The 16016-nt window shown below is 37.2% G+C and overlaps 1 protein-coding gene across 1 annotated transcript in view; it reads left to right on the top strand.

The window, feature by feature from the left end:
• Positions 1–14254: 14254 nt before the first annotated feature.
• Positions 14255–16016, top strand: part of LOC136775735 (microtubule-associated protein futsch-like) — a 57139-nt gene continuing 55377 nt past the window's right edge. Inside the window, exon 1 of the mRNA XM_066730765.1 lies at positions 14255–14796. The gene's annotated coding sequence lies outside the window, so the exon portion shown is untranslated. The remainder of the gene's footprint in view (positions 14797–16016) is intronic.

Genomic DNA, 16016 nt, shown 5'->3' with positions numbered 1-16016 from the left:
CTGCTGCCCTGTTTCCAAGTATTTGTTAATGGCGGTACAACACTATAGGAGACTCCACCCAACGCAATATCCGGTCCATTGCAAGCTTATTTTTCCATTTTACTTTGCTCTATTCTCCAAAGCTTTTCTTACAATACAATAATCTATTGGATGTTCGATGAATAAATAAAAAAGCACAAAATCAAGAATATCATTTTATTACTATTTATCTGAACAACAAATATCTTATATTAATATTAAGAATTGATTAGAATAAATGCAACACCGATATAAGGAATACTAACTTGCATTACTTTCTATCAAGTCTAATGGTAAATTTACCCGGTTCAATTATTTTCCATAATGTCATTTAAGCATTCGATGAGAATGATTAATAGAAAAGTTTCATACTGATTTGTAGTTATAAGCATTGAAGAATTTCTCCATGTTATATTTTCGCGCGCGCGTTACTGGTTTAGTTGAAAGCGAGCGGTGTTGGGGGTGCTGGCATCGCTTTGGGCACAACCTCTTCGTTTTATCATTCTCTGTTAAGTCGGAGCTCTAAAGTTGTGCGGGACTGCACTGCGGGCCAGTCGAATGTTACGTTGCGAGGCTACGCGCGCGAGGCCTACGAGGGCCGAGGACTACGAGGCACGGTCTACGCCGCGCCGCCGTCCGTCCATACGCGTTCCGCTGGATCTCAATGAACAGCTCTAGCAGCCTTCTGCTTGCCTGATCATTCGCGAAATGTATTGTCACTTGATTGTCAATCGGCTTTTTACTAGACCAGTTTATTATCACTACTCCATTGGCGCTATCAGTATACGTGTATACCCTTGTCCCCCAAATCCCCAAATCCGATGAAACTTGAAGTCGACTTCGACCTCTCTCCCCCCCCCCCCTCCCCGTCCCTCGCTACCCCCAAATTTCTCCACTCGTTTCTTCTCAGCATGATCGTCCGACTCATAAAGGCCATTTTGCTACTTTACAAAATGTCCCACTAGACGTTTTTTATCGCTTAATTTTAGTTCCCCCCCCCCCCCCCTCCAGAACTACACTCCGCGTTATATCATTAGAGCTCCTTCCTGCTTTACCTACAGAGCCCCAACGGTACCTCACAAGCTCTTTCTTATTGTTCCACACACATCTGTGTGTGCGACGGATGAATTTTTTTCTCTCCTTTTGGTCGTTCCACGAAGAATCAGTGCGGAGAGTCTGGCTGCACTTTTGAGACGGTTCCTACTATTTTTTATAATTTCTTCTCCTTAACTCCATGCTGACCGCGAAATTATTTGGATCGATGTCACGTGCTTTCGACCAACTCCTGCTCTCCTGCTTCGATATATAAAATTTTTCAGGGAAAAGCTTGAAATTTCCGCGAATTCATAGAAACCATTTGACGTATAGTAAAAAAAACGCGTTATCCGATTCATATAAATAATATTCTAGCGACCTGCAACGACCCTTTAATTTTATTCGCGCGGAAAAAAAATAAAAGACGACACACCCTTCCATGTTCCTAGCAAAGCTTTGCACGGAGCTTTCGCGAGCTAAACGGAATTAGTTATAATAAATCGCAGTGGCTGCGGCTTATCGTAATTATTTTTAAAAGATTATCTGCGAGTGATGAGGACTCGCAGATTTTGGAGATTATATTGTTTGGAAATGTAGTTTACTTCCGGTTTGGGGAGCTTCTCCTCGGAATGGGGCGAGGATTTTTCGATCGAACGATTTCTCGTCGGATTTCGGAAGGTCGGTGAGATTTTTCTCATCTTCCGCTTATAATAATTACAAGTTTCATGCGTACGTCCATCGTTGCTTGACACGCGCCGAATGTATACATATACACACACACACACACACGCAGTGAACTACCTTTCTTAGAAACGGGTTCTCCTGGCGGTCACACTTGACTGAAGTTACCCGGTCGAGGTCACCAGGAGACCAGCTTTGCCAAGAAGCTCGAGTATTGCGAAAGAGGATCATACTTTGACGTAAAAATTCTTCTTCCCTATTTTATTATAAACATTTACATCTGCAAGATTAATTGACTTTATCATATACTGCACACATTACCCCTGCATTTATTTCATTTCCCATTGTGTATCCTTTGTCCAATTTGCATGAATATATAATGAAAAAAATCTACGAATCCTGCCTCGCACCCTTTATTTCCAATGACAAATTCCATCAACAATCGTCAATTGCGTCACTATATTATTTATCGTGTAATATATATATATATATATATATATATATATATAGTATATCCTTTGACACAGGAAATAGGATTAATTTGATAAACACGTGTCGAATTAATTGTAAGGTAATTGAACTGATTCCTCAAGCGAATCAAAAGAGATGACTCTTGTTTATTTATTTTGAATTAGCACTGTTCATTGTTAATTTAATAGAAATTCTCTACACGGATATTGATCGTGGGCGTTTATGTGAATGTGTATACTGTCCATTTGTACCTGTTGAATCATAGTTCCCTGTTAATGAAACTCACCGTGCGCGTCGTATGACGACATTTTGTACCTCCACGCGTTCTACGTCAAGAGCTTAACCTTAAAATCCATTTACGGTAAATGGTAAGTAATCGCGGACTCGTTACAGGTGGAATACGCTCATTATCCTTTCCAGCCTATGCCGACGCCTTTCTGCACCCAGAAGCTGCACCGCCTTTTATAAAAACAATTATTTAATAACATATCAGGGATTGTTGTAAAATATGTAACAAAATTATATTAGGAAATTATGGAATGGTAGGTGGAAATTTGTGCATTTTGCTGTCCTTTTTTGGTGCAAGTGAGACCATACTGCATTTAACAATAAAGTACACGCTATATTGCTCCTTCTTTATGCAAATTTATAAATTGTAATTAATTGTTTAAATAAATATTATTCGTACATGTTACATGGTAATCCATCATTATTGTATAAGAATAAGATTTTATTTACTTTTCTGTATTTTAAATGTACAAGAATATAGAAATGGTTCTTGCAATCTATGAAAAAATATATGTACTGCTATATTGTCGTGTCTCTCTGTACTGAGACGAGAAGAATACCAGAACCATTTGCAAAACTCTTTATCCCGTCTAATAGAGCTTTCACGATACCTCAAAGACACTTGAAACCTTTTTTAGAATAAATAAAAAATTCTTGTTACAAAAATATGCGCGCATTATGAAAATACTTATTGAAGAATACTTATAAAAAATACCATTGAAAGTACAGGAAACTTATAGAAAATAAAAAGACCAATAGATGGAAAGTAAAGAAAATTATTATTAATTTTGCTGAATTAGAAGAAAACAATTTATTTATTTACTACCATGCAGATAAAAGTGTATGCATGGGAAACAAAGGATATCCTGCAGAAAAGTGAGAAAGAAAAAAAGGAAGGGTAAAATAATAAGGGTTCTTAGTGAGAGAAAGGTTTGCAGGATAATAAGAAAGAAATAAAAGAGAAAAGTCACACACAGAGGATATTTCGTCGCAGAGATAAAAGAGGAGAGATGATAGAACAAAGTATATATACATATAGAGAGGAAAGATGGGTGAATTGTGTGATGGGGGAGGGGGGAGGGTGAGGGTTGTGCTGGGTGATATTAGAGAGAGAGAGAGAGAGAGAGAGAGAGAGACTGGAGGAAGGATTAATTTAGGGGGTAAGCAAAATTTCGGGCGTTTTTTTTGCATCGCAATGGAGTTTGAATTGGTGGAACGATGTCCGAAGGTCTCGATCCGCGAAGAAGAGGTCCGGGTAAGCGTCGTCAGGCCTTCGAATTGGCGAACCGTGTACCAAGGTAGCATCTCTGGCGAGGAAGTCATTCGCAAATTCGCGCAACACATGTGTACAGCTGGCACACAGCACTGTTGCACACCTACTCACTCACACACGTGAATCTTTACCACACGTACAGCAAATCTTTATAAACTACGCGTGTACACACACACACACACACACATATTTTAATCTATATACCGTTATCCAACAGACTCGTTTAGCTAATATGTGTAACATAAAATTTCACAATTCGAGAAAAATAAAGAATTGAGCAATAAAATTGTCGAGTGGGGGGAGAGAAAAGTTGAATTGTTTGGAGAAAAAACTCTCTTTTTTCCTTCCTCACATGACGAATGTATTTATGTAACTATACAATATATGTATAGGTATAATTATTGGCGTTGGGTAATTTTGTTCTTTAGGGTGCGTTGTGTATCGCCAGGCTCTTTTATTTGCTAGTCCAAAAAATGTGGTTTGTTAAATTTTTCGAGAGTAAAATTAAAGTGAGTTTTCTTTTTCAACATTACTGTTCGGTTAAGTCACCAAAATACTGATAAATGGTTTTACGTCACGCGGTACCGTTATGCAACCACTAGTAGGTAAAGCTTGTGCGTGTACAGACATGTAATACACGCTCTTCTTATCTTATACCGCTATATACTTCTGTTACACGTATCGTACGTCGTGTCACCAGCTTAACGTACACCTACGAGAATATGTTAATTTAAAACTGTCATAAAAGCCATGCACGGCTATCGTGACTATTCTATATATAAATGAAGAAAAGAAAAAATGTCCCCTGATTCTCTCCGAAAATAGTGCTTTCCATGCATTTCCATCTTTTTTCTTCAAGCTTATTACTAAGATTATGGTTATTCACATTAATATTTGACTTTCAACGAACAGGATCATTCTATGTATATACATATATTGCTGTGATCGATAATTGGCGGATTTAACATTGACTATAATAGAATCGAATGCAGTGACGTAAACTTTGGTAAAACATAAAAATGAATTTTATAAATAATTTTGTTAATATACATATATATATATATGTAATTAGGAATGCGAAAGATAGTTGGAAGATGATGCTTGCTGTAATTGTTAAAAAAGATATATATATATATATATATATATACATATAATTGTTTATCTCGACCATTTTTTATTAGCATAAGAATAATTGAGTTTAGGAGGTACTATGGTTTGCTTGGGTGGGCAAAGTCGTGCAGGGAATAACCTGTTGAGCAATTTCAGCTTACCCAGCAGGCGGCGAGTAGGAGATCGAGTAAGTAACACGCTTCTCCAAACGATTCTCATTTCGCTGCCGAAATACGCTGGACAAGGTTGAGCACATTTAAATGTACTGCCAGTGCGCAGGTCCCTAAATCGCTCAGATATTTAATAAAAACTATCCGGGCCCCAGGTTTGCCGAGAAGTAAACCAGTGCAGGAACTGGAATACGCGTACTGCACGTGTATATTGACCTTATCCTGCAATATACAAGTGGACGTCGCGACGCGCGACGGTCTCCCCGAATACCAGACGAATCACTTGGAACCAGAGAAGATCCTTATACAGCTATATCAAAATCGTTTATATTGATTATAGGCAAAGAACATTTTCTTTTTTGCATTTCAACAAACATTTATACCCAAAAGAGAGTCGTTCTCTCTAGTACTATTGCAAAAAATGATATATTTTTTGGCAGAAAGAACAGTTAGAAATTAGAACTTATTCAGGCAAAGTTGATAAAGGAAGAGTTATCGTTTCTTCTTCGTGTGCTATACATATATAATCATATATTGTTTGATAGTTTGTGTGTGATTAAGCCGATTGACGCTTTCTCAAGTTGGGTAATTGAAAAGTTAATTAGTGCATATAGGATTAGACTATGATATAAGAGATTGATGAAATTAATGAGTTTCAATAGTGTAATCGTCATTTAATTATAAATCTTATAATGTAATCGATCCCCCGCGCGGGTATAATCTCTCTTGAAAAATCAGTTTGATTGTTTGTAATATGCGTGTTTGCATGAGGTTTGTCAAGTAGGGGCGAGGGAGGGGGTCAATGTCGGGGCCGGGGGAATCTTAACGGGGATTAGAAAAGAGTGCCAAAGTTTCCATCAAGCAAAGCATTTTATCAGGAGAGCGTAAAGAGATGCTGGTAAACCTTTCTCTTCGCGCCTGCACTTGTTTATATATATATATACGTTTTCATTCTAAACTCGATCCAGTGTCGTATGTACGTCTCTCGTGTCGCAGTGCACGTAAACAATTATTTTCCCCTAATTAATGCAAGCTGCGTTATTCGTTTATTTAATTTCCATTAAAATATTTATAAAGAGTAGCAGCAGCAGCCTAAATATTCTTTCTTTAAGCGAATATTGGTATAGATAAATTATCGATATTTGCGGGCTTTAAATAATTGCAGATTACGTACGTTCCATTGCGAATAACATGCAAGATGATATATATGAAATCAATGAAAATTGAAAAGTTGCAATTAGCTAATTTCAAGTTTTGCTATAATAATATATAAGTTTGAGAGAGGAATGATAACTCTTGATTTGCCAAGTTTTTTCCTGCATGCAGAAATATTGGTTTGACTAACTGTCCGATTGAAATGAAAAGCATATTATAATAGTATCTCTTTTAGGGGATTTAATATTGTTCGACGGAGAGTTTAAAAGTTGCAAAAAATACCACCAAGTGATTTCGGCTGAGATTAGTCATGTTCTTTAAAGAGCCGATTAAAAATTCATAATTAATAAGCACAAGTCTCTTTCCCGATTTTGCAAAATAACGTTGTTGATATACTTAAATGAATGCATAAGACTAACCATCTGCAGAGCAGAGTTGCACCGGTATAGAAGTATGTAATTTGATATATGCTACGTAGTACGATGGCCAGGTTGCTGCTGCAGTTCTTGAAATGTACAACTAGAAATTAATTCTGCTCGATGAAGAGCTTAAAGGCGAATCGTCAACGCGAACATGGTTTCCTTGGAAGGTATACGCGAACAAGCTGAAAGCATTTCGGCGGAAGTGGCGCGTCGTTGTATATCGCAAGTGGCTGCGGTATTTGGCCAAGTCAGATCGATGAGACGCCGTCGTCGCGGCGCCTCGTAAGCCCCCATTCCTCCCCCCTCCTTCAACAGGACTTTTCTTAATTCGACGCAAATCACTCATGCGTTCCTCAAAGGATATTCATATTGACCGATATACCTCGCCAACTCATAAAAATTTATAGCCACACACAAACCCCTATTTCATTTAATATCTCTTCCCAGTGAAAAAGAAGAACGAACGACTAAACTTTTAGGGCCAATAAAACAAACAACTACCCATCCCCTCTCACTCTTTCCAAATCCTCTTTTATAAAAACTTGAATTTTTTCATTAATCAATAATATTCTTTTTAGCGGAGTGAGAGCTGCTTCGAGAAGAACCACCTGTTTCGTCATTCTTGCATGTATATATATATTTACAGTATTGATGTGAATTTTCCACATGAAAATCTGACAATACAATAATAATTATAGGTAATATTGAAAAGAGAGTGCCTTGTGGGAGGAATAAGAGATTTTTTAAGTAATCAAAAAGATTAGTAATAATATATATCTTATACTTGAAATGTTTACTTTCTTCATTGAAATTATATGTCTAGAGAGAAATTTCTGGATATATTGCGATAAGAGGGAAGAAAATTGATGATAATTTAAATTGTTGCAGCGTTTGTTGAAGGGAGTGGAGGAGAGGTGATTTATAAGCGTACAATGTAAGTTTACATATTATCGACTGTTATGCGGAAATATTGAGAATGAAAGGAGTCGGCCGATGATGGTATGGTGAACGAGGGAACGAGGGCACATGCTATATACAACTGCCACACAATCTCTATATATCGGCCATTTTTTATTGGGCATCCATTCTCGTGCGAGGGGTTATCGCCCCCTTTGCGTCCTCTACCATAACGACATGCAAATTATTTTCCTTGCCAAGCAAAACTCCAAATAGTCGGCCGCCACGCCTCGTTAACTTTCAATTTGCACAGATTGCGAAATATTAAAATAAAAAGACAAAAAAATCAACCATCGGACGCATCAAAAATTATTCCTATACGTAATTCATTTTTATCTCTGTGCATTCTCACACTGCACACACGTACAAATTTATACAATTAAAATATATTCTTATTTTTGCCTCGTTTTCTTCTTCTATTAGATTGACGCTGTGAAAGCTAAGAGCATCGTGTGCGTATATCTATACTGATGCATATATTAGGAATGATTTGCTGCCTTTCGATATGCCGAGCCTATATATAATAAGTTTGCAATAGCACAATTTTTCTTTATCATTATTATTTAGGTCTGATTGAAGTTACAGGTTAGATGAGAATTTCAAAGAGAATGCCTTTTAAAATGATTTGCTGTCATTGCGATGCTGTTATGACGTTAACAATTGTTTAGCACAGAAACAGTAATAAATTATGTAGTTTTTACATTATGGTATTATTAATTTATATAGCAGATTTTTTATCCTTTGGACATTCTTTCAAATAAACTCTAACTTTGTTAAAAAGAGTTGGGAAATGATAAAGTTTCGTTTCTTCACAGACTCTTTTCTGCACGTTTGCTCCGAAATTTTTCTCAGGAAGAAAGATGTCTGCGGTTTGTACATTTTTATCTACTGACCCGTTTTATATATTTTGACCTTCGAGCTCTCTACCTGAGATCTCTCGCGTCCTTTTCCCCAACGCATTGCGGTAATTGTATAACTAATCGTTAAATCAATATAAATTTCCTTACCAATGAAACTCCGTCAACATATCTCCATTGATTATACTCATTTATATATAATATGCTCGATTAAACCCCACTTCTTATCACAAACATAAACTCTTCTTACAGGCAAAATATTATTAGAAGAAATCTTGTATAATAATATTAAGAATGAATACGTAATGTTTTATCAATTTCGAATTTTATGGACTGTATTTTATTAAGAAAACCCCAATTTCCCTTTAGATTTAAATGTAAGCTATACTTTACTATTAATTATCGATTGAAAATAATACAGCAAAATAAAGTAATCTCAATGATAGAATAAAAAATGCCATATTAAAGATTCATTTATAATAATTCATGCATATAATTAATAAAAAGTTACGTTAATATTATTAATTTTAGGAGAAAGAATTGGATAATTTAATAAAAGCAGGATGGAGGCCGAGTTTATTTAGAAGTTTCCAGTGGTAATTGTAATAGTTAAATTGACTGCCATGAATATGAGAGTTATACAGTCGAATTTAGAAGTGAGATTATACAGCCGGTAAATGAGGTAAGTGCACATCCACACAAGTTTTCCATTCATAATACCAGAATTTCCTTTCATATAATTCAACATTATCAAAATCAAATGAGTAGACAACTTGTAATGAATTGCTTTAAGGAGGACAAATCAGCTTTTCATATACTCCAAGCGCATCAATATCTTTGTGCCTTCATTCTATTATTCTCTCTTATTTTATGCGAAGAGCAAACATATGTACTTGGAATATAAAATTACTATATTAAATCAAACGAATTACAGCATACTGTTGAATTTATTTGAAACCAAATTATTCCTTTACTGCGTGTATTCTCTATGGGATTTTCGCGTCTCTCAATGGATATCGAATTTTACTTTAAATTATTGACGCAGGCTAATATTATGTAGCTTAAAAAAATGTGCAATCAGCTTGTTAATAATTATTGATCTGCTTAAATTCTGTTAGGATAAAATCTCAAAAATTGCTTATTATCGCCAGGTCTATTAGTTTAGAAGGGGAGAGGGGAGTGATAATTTTGATCACATTGAATTACCACGGCTAGAATTTTTTCTTTGTAATTTTCAAATGGTTTTGTTCACACAGTAGAATTTAGTTTTCAATTGTTGGATCGACTAAAGTAAAACCCACGCCACGTGTCGCACGCACGCGTACATAAATTCTATGGCGTCGAGTAGCGGCGAAATCTCATTAGGTCTGTTTAAACTGAAACACGGCTACAAATTCCCATTAGCGATATCGAGCAAGCTATTAAATAGTAAAATTATGGCACGAAGTTACGTCCGTTATTCGTCTCTTTTTCGCATCGTTTAATCCTCCCATTGCGTTTTACCTATAACCATAAAAGAAACAATAAAAACAACTCTCACAAATGCATATGATATTGATCTCTTAATGTGAAAATATTAAAATATCCGCGCGAAAAATAGTTAACAAAAATATTCTTATAACATTATTAATGTGGCGTACAAGAAGGAAAAGAAAAATTGAAACCATTCGCCATAAATTTAAAGATATCAAAATGTTTCGTTGTGACCTTTTAATTAAAACTGATGGCCAATATTTGGTCCTCGTTGGATATAATTGCGAAATTGAAAGAAAACAAGAGAGGATTGTATAGTGGTATTTCTAACGAAATGAATTCTTATTGTTTAAGGACTTTAAGGAGTGATAGGAGGAAAGGAAAGGCATTAATATTTTCTTATTGGGATCAGAGGATAATATCTAATATGAAGATTTGATGAATGTTACGAGGTTTTCAGGGTTTTTATATACGATAGTGGTGGGGAGGAGTAGACTGTTGGATGGGAGTAATATGGTGGGCCACACACAGTAAAAGGTGGTGGAGAGGTTGATAGGGGGTGGGGGTTGTAAAGTTGCTTCGATTCTTTAGGAGGCGAGTGCCGGCCGCGCCGGTATAGGGCGTCGGACCGGTCAGACGTTCCGTCGCCGCGCCGCGCCGCGCCGCGACGCGCTCTTCCACCACTAGTATATACTATACATGTATGTGGAGCGAGCTGTATGTATATATATACATGCAAACACGCACCTACTACTGCGTCTGCATGATGTCTCGCTGGCTGGTTGCCTTTCGGTATACGAATTGGCGCAATAACCCACGCAGGTGCGTGGCAACCTTGCTCGAGGGGATTACGATGGGATAGGGTGTGGGACGCGCCTATATCTATAGGTATACATACTCTAGCCGTATATACATATACTAGCTAGTACTACTGGTAGCAAAGGGCTGCAATAGGGCGCGATTCGGGAGGTTGCTATACTTGCTTTTCCGATGTTCTCGACACGGTTAGTAAAGGGCGGTCAATACCAGCTTCGCGAACTCACTTCAGGCACGAAACTAGTGGGCCCTAGGCCCCTCTCCAATCTATATATATTCTTTTATCACCTTTTCATTCATTGTTTTTTTCTTTTATGAAAATCATTAATCCTATGACATTTGCACCGTTTTGAATTTTAAAAATACTTCCATGTTTATATATTAATATCCTTAAAAAGATTGATCAATTTCAATATGGTTGAAAGTCAGAGTTTGTTTAATGAAATAAATTATGCAAGGAATATGATAAATGGTAGTGATGAATAATGCGCGTGGGGGAGAGGTTCAGGTTCAATTAAAAATCTAATTAGGATTCTGCGGTAGGAAATTTCTTGTGGCAATTTCCTCTGGAGTCCTTACCATTTAGTTTATCCTAATCGGTTTTGTAGATCTGGCAAAGAACGACGTGAGATTTCGAGGATTATCATGAGTATTTCATGCATTAGATCGAGGTTGGTTATACATATATATATATAGAGAGAAGGGGGAAATAGAAGAGAGAGGTGCAGGGTAATCGGCTTAGCAAGGATAATAGTGGATGGTCTATCCAACAACGATAAAATCATTAACGCTATTCACCCACTCAAATTGTCCCACAATCACCGATCACCAATTCAAACTCCTCCACAATTAGAAATAACTGCAGGATATGTATGTACAATTGTCTATACCATAGAGAGATATAGTATAAGCAAAAATGCAAATTCTTATAAAAATATAGAAAAATGCCTGTAATAAAAAAGATCAATTTTAATGCGATAATTAATTAATTATCACAAGAAGTATAACATTTATTATATAAGAATTAATAAATTACTTGATTGAAAAATTCTGAAATATCTTCTAGTCGGTTGGAGCAATGAAATAATTTGAAGATCGCATGATTGAATTGTTGAGTAAAAGAACGTTGATTGCGCTCGCGCTACCGCGTGCGATTAATGAAAACCCTAATTAATTCAGATTAGAACATATATCGACCAAGCGCAACGTGAATTTAACGCTCCAGCTCATCCAGCTTTAAATAAATTCGCAATGCTGCTCGATAATATGAACACAATTATTTCATTTATTTTTTTATCTATAATAATTTTCCAATAAAGTTTATTCGAGCTTGCTAAATTCTCCAAATTCCCTTTTTTAACAAATAACTTAAATTTATTGTTTTATCATAACGATTGAAAATTGTTTTACAAACCGTATCAAGCTAGTATAAAAGAAGTTTTTTACAATTTATGACGAGTAGTGTAGGTATACATGCAAGTATGCACATGTAAAGCTGCATTAGAAAATGAGCTGATATTATAGAGAAAGTATTGAAATTTTAATGAAATGTGTCGCTTGATATTTAGAAAAGTCAGTATTTTTAACGAGTTTACTTGATTTCGGAATGTAGCTTGAAACTGTTAGAATCTGCTAATTAAAAAGAGCAACACAAATATGTTTCGGAAGTTGATAAAACCTATCGTGACTCTGTTAATGATTGATCTAATAAAGAGTAAAGATCCGATAGATCCTTCCGTTCACCGAACATTTGCATAACAAGCTTTAAATCAGTTTCTTCAAGCGAGACTATTAGATGTATATACAGACATATACAATCACTGCTTCTCTTAATTACTGCAATGTGCGCAAATGATGATCACCGAAAACCCTATAATGATTCAGTTTGACTGATTTTGTTTTCAAGAAAATAATTGTATTGACGGATATACCATGCATGTAAATGAATCAAGTTTATTGATAAATGAACATTTTTCTTTTATTAAAATTATATATCTCTTATTCAACTTAATATCTCGGCCCAATGTTTCTGTGCAATTCGTTAATACTTTAATTTTCTCGTTGAGACTATAGTCTCCAAGGGCTTTTTCTACTTTGACCTCCGAACATTTTGCTTCGAAGATAAAAAAATTTTAAACACATACCAAGTAGTAGACTTTAAATCCTAGTCATACACATCTACTTGCAGAACTAATCAATCGTTATCAACATTATTGGATTCTCAATTGGAAAATTGAAAGTTTTTGTTGAATATCGAAAAAATAATGCTGTACAATTTAGTTGAGAATAAGTTTATAATAAAAATGAGTATTTCTTGGAATAAGTTAATTTTGCTTAGAATTTTTATTTAAATTTATATAAATATTTTCAACGATAAAATTTGAATGTTTGTCTCTTCAATTGCACGTAAATGAATAAAAATGCATGGAAATATAAGATGAGTTTTTTAATAAGAAAAAATAGTTTTTTTTTTGTCGAACAATGGATCCATTCGTGAAGTTTGAGCAGGAGAGAAAGTATGGAGTGAAGCGAAATTTAGTGATTTGGAGAGAGTATAAGTAATACAGTTTTCTAACTGTAAGCAGCAACTTTTTCCAGATATAGCTCAAGAAGCTTTGTATAACCCTGCAGAATCTACCAAGTACAAAGAGCTGCTTTTTCGTAGTTTCGACTGGCCAAGTTTCACCTTAACTTGGTTACTTCCGGTCTGTCACGTCCCTGGCGAAATTGGCAAACGTCTCAATATACATAGTACATGGATCGAAGGAAACTGGTGAATGTCCTCGGTCAATTCAACGGAAATCGATCGGTTAAATTACATAAAACTAAATACTTGTAATAGCTTTAGTCGAAATTAACTTTTTTCTCAAACTCATTAAAAATCCAACTGAGTTAAAAAGCCAATAATAAAATAGCTTTTTTAATAATCCATTATTTGAGTGTAGGGAAAAATATTCTCTTTGTAAAGTGAAACCTTAAATTTTATTATCGCAACAATTTAGAAATATTTAATTGAGATTAATAAGAGTTCTGTTGTCACGCCGAGAAAAATTGCTGTTGACAGCTATAACGCGAGACAATATCCGATTGTAAGTATTAGGTATACCTATATTAGTGGAGTTTTGCAAATAGCGTAGGTATAGGTAATACAAGTTTTGGAGAAAGATTTAACGTATATATATATATATATATATATATATATATGTATACATGTATAGGCGAAGTACAAGGTGCAGGGTTGGCGTGCGCGCAGAGCGGATGGAGCTAGATGTGCTATAGAGGAGAGGTCAGCCAGCCGGAGGGTGCGAAAGCTGCGAGTGGAGAAAGACTGTGTAGCGCCGGCGCGACAATGGCGCGACGAGAAAGCTGTTGATGGAGGTGGGGGAGAGGAGGTATGTGCGAGCGACGAGGACGACGGTGGCAACTGGCAGCTCGCGCCGTGAGGGGAGAGCGGCGGCGACGGCGAGCGAGCGCTGCAGTGGCAGCACCAGCAGCAGCAGTACTCACTGTCGGACGACAGACAGACAGAGAGCCGGCAGCCATCGTCGCGACGAGAGCTGCTGCCGAGCTGGTTCGTTAAATCCGGGAGGGAGGCAGCGCCGTATAGCGGTGCCAGTAACCGGGCGAGAGAACCCTACAGTACCGGAAATAGCCCACGGGAACCTTCGGCTCTCCTGTGCCTCTCACCTCACCCCCTCTGTCCCTTCGGGAGGAAGATCAACTCTCTCTCTCTCTCTCTCTCTCTCACACACACACACGCACGCACGCACTCAGGGGGGTGGGCCAAAAACCAATACTCCTCCAGCGATTTTATTCTCCTCGTTCCGTAGAAACTGGGAAACGCCATCTCTGCCACTCGTCACTCCCTTAACTTGGCTAACTTCCTCTCTCCTCTCCCTCCAACCCCCCTCTCCACCCCTCCTCTCCCACCCTCTCCTTCCTTGGCGCCACTAGCGACCTGGTGACAAGCCGGCAGGCCGGCTAAAACCTTCGAGAACCCTCCGGGATACCGTTCAGTGCCCGCTACACCTGCTGCGAATTATTAAATCCAGCTACTCTGTAGAAAATAGGTGAGTCTCATCACTAACGATTGTACCATCTTTTATCACTTAGCGGAGACCACGATCTGGCAGCATTCCAAGCTACCCCAAGGATCCCTTTCCTCCACCCTTCACGTCCATTCGAATACCCTCTACACTCGAATTTCTTTTCTTTTACTTTCTTTTCTTTCTATTACTATTCCCCCATTAGACCTCCTCTTTCTTCCCTTTCAGCCGGATAATTGATTTTTTCTTATATACTCCTCCTTATTATACCTACATATAGTTTTCCACTACATCTCGTATCCTTTCCTCCTCGAGATTTGTCTTATGTAACAAGTGAAATAGTGTTTTCTTCGCGACTCTTTAATATTCTTCACTCGACAGAATCTTCTTGTATCTTCTTTCTCCTTTAAAGCTCATCCCTTCGAGTCCCTGTGATTGGCACAAAGGCTTATCCTTTCCTACTTATATATAGGCCTAAAGTCCTTTATTAGGCTCTCCAAAGCTGTTCACTTGTTCAGGTAGAATATTTCTCGTTCAAGTTTATCCTCTGCTCGCTTCTAAATTTCTAAGCAGATGCTTGGATCGAACTGTTCCAAATTCGATTTATTTTGACATATAACGCTAAATCCAGCCAAAACGCTATATATTTTCCTTTATTCGAAGGTTTCCTTTATTATGGGGATTCTGTCGATACTCCTGCTGCTTTCGATTATTTTTTACGACTAAATTTGGTGAGACCGAAGACCCCTAGGCTGCTGCTGCTGCTGCTGCTGCTTCGAGTGGATTCTGTGGCTTTTCGGTTTTATCGTGCGGGGCTAGGTATTTTATAGGAAGCAGGGACAGGAAGTTGTTTAAAGGAGATGCTTCCTGTAAGAGAGATCGGTCTTTTGTACCCTCGAGCCCTGGTGAGACAGCCGGCAAACCAACCCCTTTAAGCTTCGAGAACCCTTAAAATCATCGATGGTGCAAGCAAATGTTCATCCAGTGTGACGCGAGAGGCTATAGGGACAGCCGTTTCGGTATGTTCCCTTTAACTTTAAAGAGTTTTCATTGGTATAGATCAATGATTCAGGCCAAATTTCATTGGATCTAGAGAAAACCCATCGATTGATTATTATAGGTGAGAAGCTATATATATATATATATATATATATATATATATATATGGACTTTGCGGATGAAATGCAGGAGCAGTTATTACTAGACATTCCCTACTGCAGTGAGAGTGGTGGGGCTGTCTCGCA

This window comes from Prorops nasuta, unplaced genomic scaffold, assembly GCF_024137725.1.
Source record: "Prorops nasuta isolate Cenicafe-Biocafe unplaced genomic scaffold, Cenicafe_Pnas_1.2 PNAS00008, whole genome shotgun sequence".
In the NCBI taxonomy this organism is placed as follows: domain Eukaryota; kingdom Metazoa; phylum Arthropoda; class Insecta; order Hymenoptera; family Bethylidae; genus Prorops; species Prorops nasuta.
Note: the sequence above shows the minus strand (reverse complement) of the source record. Positions and strands in the feature narration are given on the sequence as shown.